Genomic DNA, 5756 nt, shown 5'->3' on the forward strand with positions numbered 1-5756 from the left:
TGAAATGGACAGATTATCTGCCTCTGTTACTGACCTAACTTGGGTTTCTTGGCCTCAGCGCCATTGGCACGCTGGACCAGGTGACCGTTGCTGGGTTTATCCTGTACACTAGGTTTAGCAGCATCCTCGTCCTCCACCCCTAGATGCCAACAGCACTCCAGTCATGATCATCAAAACTGTCTCCAGGCATTGCCCAGTATCCCCTGGGGAACAAAATGTCCCCAGCTGAGAACTGGCACAACTGGACAACTGCAGGAGTCCCCCTCGGGTCAATCCAGATGTGTATCTCCAAAGGCAGGAAATTCCCGAAGGGAGGAAAACCAAAGTGACTGAGCTTTTCATGTCCAGTTCCCTTTTCCACACTCAGAGAAACCACCCCCTTTGCTTCTAAAAGGAAAGGGTGACTGAGGGAGTAGCAGAGGCCAACAGTGTCACTCTAATCCAGGTTCCTCTACACGGAAGCCTAATGCTAGCGTAGTTCAGAAAATGCTCCCTTCTTTTGTCATCAGCCATGTGTACAGAGTCATTTTTCCTGACAGCCTAAATTTTCACAAACATTAGCTAGAAATAATGTGAATGACTGGCTGGATACAATTACTTTCATTTGAAATAAAAGAATGGGAACTAGAAAGGCTCAATGAGCAAGAATAAAGACATTGGGGCCAGCGCTATTTTTTTTTAAGGGTGGCTGGCCACTGCTTTAAGTCCACGTGATTATCCTGAGAGTCACTGTGGGTGTTTGGATAAAGGAGGGAGCGTATTGTGTGTGTGTGGGGGGGGGTGTACGTGGGTGCACGCAGGCCCCCCCTTCAGCTCTCTCAAGAGAAGGAGGGCTGCCTGTAGTTACGAGCCCTTGGGTAGAATAAGCTCGGGCCTCAGCACCTCCTTGAACTCTAAAATATTAAACACCCCAAAAAGCTTCTGTTTATATATGTATTACTGACTGATATGTAAAGTATTGCACATTAAAACTAACAAATTATCTAAGTATTTAATTCATCTAAAAATAAAAATAGTAAACACCATACATGTTAAATATTTTTATGAAAAATAACTATGTTTTCCAAGACAAAAACAATTTAGTAAAGATGGCATTATTTTACATTTCACAAATCTCTTGAAGTCTGGCCTAATAGAAGACAGATGGATTTTCCTCTTGGCTTGTGTGAATTCTGCTGTGATATGTTTTGGTTTACATACATAAAGAAAAACCCAGCCTCATATAAATATGTAGCTGGAAAATGGAAAGTTGTTTAATAGCCTCTTCAGATCCCAAAGGACATCCTTCCTTGAAACTACATCAGAACTCGCCAAGTGGTAGCTTCAAGGTGAGCTGCAACCCTCCACCTCTGGGCATCTCACCTTCAAGACTGTGGTCTGGGGCTGCTCCTCCGGCTGCGGTGATGGTCACTTTGCTTGACCCACACCTTGACTTTGGAGACTCCCATCTCCCAGGCCACACTGTCACTCCTCCTCACTTCTCCCACTGCTTCTCCTTGATACCGTGTCCCTCTTTCTTCTCTCCCTATCCTATCACCCTGGCTCTTTCCTCCTTTTGTTTTTTGCTTCTTTCTTTACCTTCTCTCAGATCTTTCCTTGCTTCTCTGAGCCCTCGCCTCCTGTCCTCTGAAGGCCAGGCTGAGAGCCCCAAACATCATCTCTTTCCCACCTAACCGGAGTGACAATAGGGCCTGAGTCCAGCAAGACACCAGGTCTGTCTTTAGTAGTCAGAGAAACTACAAAAGCAAAAGATAAAGCCAGGACAAGGCACTGCCTTAATCTGCAGCTAACACCTGGCAAGGCCGGGGCGCACCGCGTGGAGGGTGGGGTACGTCAATCGCTAATAGAATTGAAAAGCCAACTCTGAAACACTGTAATACAATGGGTTGCTTTTAACGACCCAGGTGGTTTTTAATTGTGTTAATCAACTAGCCCGTTTCTGAGATATGAAGAAACAGTTTCATGTATGAAAGTGCAACGCTAGTTATGTCCTAAGGCCCTCAAGCCCTCCGTGGCACCAGCACTCACTTGCTAGCCTTGGACAGTCACTTGACTCCAGCCAATACATGCATCCCTGGGGCCAAAACCCTCAAAAGGGAGGCACAAAAGGAGTCGTAGCTGTGTCAAGTTTAAAGCCTTCCCCTAGACAACAGCACACGGGGGCTCATCTTTTGCTGAGGCAAAGGACAATTAGTCAGATGGGGTATAACTTTTAGCAAAATGCAAATTTGGTAATCATTTTTTCTTTCATTACAAATTCAGTTTGTTTGTTGGTTATTGAAGTCATCTTTTTTTTTCTTTGTTTTTTTAGACGGAGTCTCGCTCTGTTACCAGGCTGGAATACAGTGGCGCAATCTCGGCTCACTGCAACTTCTACCTCCCAGGTTCAAGCGATTCTCCTGCCTCAGCCTCCCGAGTAGCTGGGACGACTGGCACGCACCACCAGGCCCGGCTAATTTTTGTATTTTTAGTACAGATGGGGTTTCACCATGTTGGCCAGGATGGTCTCGATCTCTTGACCTTGTAATCTGCCTGCCTTGGCCTCCCAAAGTGCTGGGATTACAGGTGTGAGCCACCGTGCCCATCCTGAAGTCATCTTTTAAAACAAATTCTCAGGACCAGGTGTGGTGGCTCACATCTGTAATCCCAGCACTTTGGGAGGCCGAGGCAGGCAGATCACTTGAGGTCAGGAGTTCGAGACCAGCCTGGCCAACGTGGTAAAACCCTGCCTCTATTAAAAAAAATACAAAAATTAGCCAGGTGTGGTGGTCCATGCCTGAAATCCCAGCTACTCTGGAGACTGAGCCATGAGAATCGCTTGAACCTGGGAGGCGGAGGTTGCAGTGAGCTGAGATCACACCACTGCACTCCAGCCTGGGTGAAAGAGCGAGACTCTGTTTCAAAAAAAAAAAAAAAAAAATTCTTGGGAGCTGGGTTGAATGATGTAATCAGGTCACTTATCAACCAGTAACAACTTACTGAACATTGTATCAGTCCATTCTCATGCTGCTAATAAAGACATACCTGAGACTGGGTAATTTATAAAGGAAAGAGGTTTAACTGCCTCAGTTCAGCATGGCTGAGGAGGCCTCAGGAAACTTACAATCATGGTGGAAGGGGAAGCAACACGTCCTTCTTCACATGGTGGCAGGACAGAGAAGAATGAGAGCCGATCCAAGGGGGAAGCCCCTTATAAAACTGTTGGATCTTGTGAGAACTTACTATCACGAGAACAGTATGGAGGAAACAGCTCCCATGATTCAATTTTCTCCACCTGGTCCCTCCCACAACACATGGGGATTATGGGAACTATAATTCAAGATGAGATTGCAGTGGGGACACAGTCAAACCATATCATTTTGTCCCCGGCCCCTCCCAAATCTCATGTCCTCATAATTCAACACACAACCATGCCCTTCCAACAGTCCCCCAAAGTCTTAGCTCACTCCAGCATTAACCCAAAAGTCCAAGTCCAAAGTCTCATCTCAGATAAGGCAAGTCCCTTCCACCCATGGGCCTGTAAAATCAAAAGCAAGTTAGTTACTTCCTAGATACAATGGGGGTACAGGGATTGGGTAAATACACCCATTCCAAATGGGAGAAATTGGCCAAAACAAAGGGGCTATGGGTGCCATGCAAGTCCGAAATCCAATACGGCCATCATTAAACCTTCAAGTTCCAAAATGATCTCCTTTGACTCCATGTCTCCATCCAGGTCATGTTGATGCAAGAAGTGGGTTCCCAAGGCGTTGGGCAGCCCCACCCCTGTGGCTTTGCAGGGTACACCCCATCCCCATCTAGGTTGCTTTCACAGGCTGGTGTTGAGTGTCTGCAACTTTTCAGGGTGCACAGTGCAAGACTACCATTCTGGGGTCTAGAGGATGGTGGCCCTGTTCTCACAGCTCCACCAGGCAGTACCTCAGTCAGAACTCTGTGTGGGGAATCCAACTCCCTATTTCCCTTCTACACTGCCCTAGCAGAAGTTCTCCAGAGAGCAAACATCTGCCTGGACATCCAGGTGTTTCCACACATCCTCTGAAATCTAGGCAGAGGTTCCCAAACCTTAATTCTTGACTTCTGTGAACTCAGGCCCAACACCACATGTAAGCCACCAAGGTTTGGGGCTTGCACCCTCTGAAGTAACAGTCTGAGCTTTATGTTGGCCCCTTTTAGCCAAGGCTGGAGCTGAAGAAGCTAGGATGCAGGGCACCATGTCCCAGTGCAGCATAGAGCAGGGGGGCCCCTCGTAGGCTCCCAGGTTTTGATAGGAGAGGCTGCTGGAAGGTCTCTGACATGCCCTGGAGACTTCTTGCCCATTCTCTTGGTGATTAACATTTGACTCATTACTTATGCAATTTCTGCAGCCAACTTAAATTTCTCCCCAGATAATGGAGTTTTCTTTTCTATCCCATCATCAGGCTGCAAAAATTGCCAACCATTTATGCCCTGCTTCCTCTCAAACACTTCGCTGCTGAGAAATTTCTTCTGCCAGATACCCTAAAAATCATCTCTCTCAAAGTTCCATGGATCTCTAGGGCAGGGGCAAAATGCTACCAGTCTCTTTGCATAGCAAGAGTGACCTTTACTCCAGTTTCCAATAGGTTCTTCACCTCCATCTTGACCACCTCAGCCTGAACTTCCCTGTCTTTATCACTATCAGCAATTTGTCAAAGCTATTCAACAAGTCTCTAGGAGGTTCTAAATGTTTCCCACATTTTCCTGTCTTCTTCTGAACCCTCCAAACTGTTCCAACCTCTGCCTGTTACTCAGTTCCAAAGTTGCTTCCACATTTGCGGGTATCTTTACAGCAGCGCACCACTCTCTGTGGTACCAATTTACTGTATTAGTCCATTTTCACAATACTAATAAAGACGTACCCAGGACTGGGTACTTTATAAAGGAAACAGATTTAATTGACTCACAGTTCAGCACAGCTGGCTCAGGAAACTTACAATCATGGTGGATGAGGAAGCAAATATGTCTTTCTTCATATGGTGGCAGGAGGGAGAATAAGAGCCAAACGAAGGGAAAAGCCCCTATTAAACCATTAGATCTCGTGAGAACTTACGAGAACAGGATGCAGGGAAACCACTCCCATGATTCAATTATCTCCACCTGGTCCCTCCCATGCATGACACATGGGGATTATGGGAACTACAATTCAAAATGAGATTGGGTGGGGACACAGTCAAACCCTATCATACTTGAACACTATATTAATACGATAAATACGTATTAAGACATGACCTTATACTCTGACAACATGGAATGGCAGCTGGGAACTTAGCCACAGCAACTTACGAGGAAGGAAGATGGCCACCTGCGTGCTGTGTATAAACTGCATGCAGGGTAGGAGTAAAAAGGGGAGGCACGGGTGACGCCAGGTCCAGGATAGGATGTGATTTTGAGACACAGAGAACAGGAAGAGAATAGGATAAGAGCAAAGGCAGGGAGACGGGAAAGTTCACTGTGTGCTTCAGGTAGTGATGAGACCGATTTATTGAGGTGAAGGTCTGCGAGGCAGGTACCAAGGCAAGATTGGAAAGCGAGGCTGGGGCTCTTCTATATCCAGAGTCTGCACTTCAGCCTGAAGGAAACATGGATCACTCAAGGTTTCTGAAGGAAGAAGCGGTGCACTCAGAGATGGCTCAGTGAGGTTGGAAAGGTTAGCGTTAGTGAGGAGGAAGGGCCCAGAAATGAGTTCATGGGATGCTTATTTTATCCGTTTTAAAAATCAGAGACCAAACGCCAGAAGA

The sequence above is a fragment of the Rhinopithecus roxellana genome, chromosome 17 (genome assembly GCF_007565055.1).
Source record: "Rhinopithecus roxellana isolate Shanxi Qingling chromosome 17, ASM756505v1, whole genome shotgun sequence".
In the NCBI taxonomy this organism is placed as follows: domain Eukaryota; kingdom Metazoa; phylum Chordata; class Mammalia; order Primates; family Cercopithecidae; genus Rhinopithecus; species Rhinopithecus roxellana.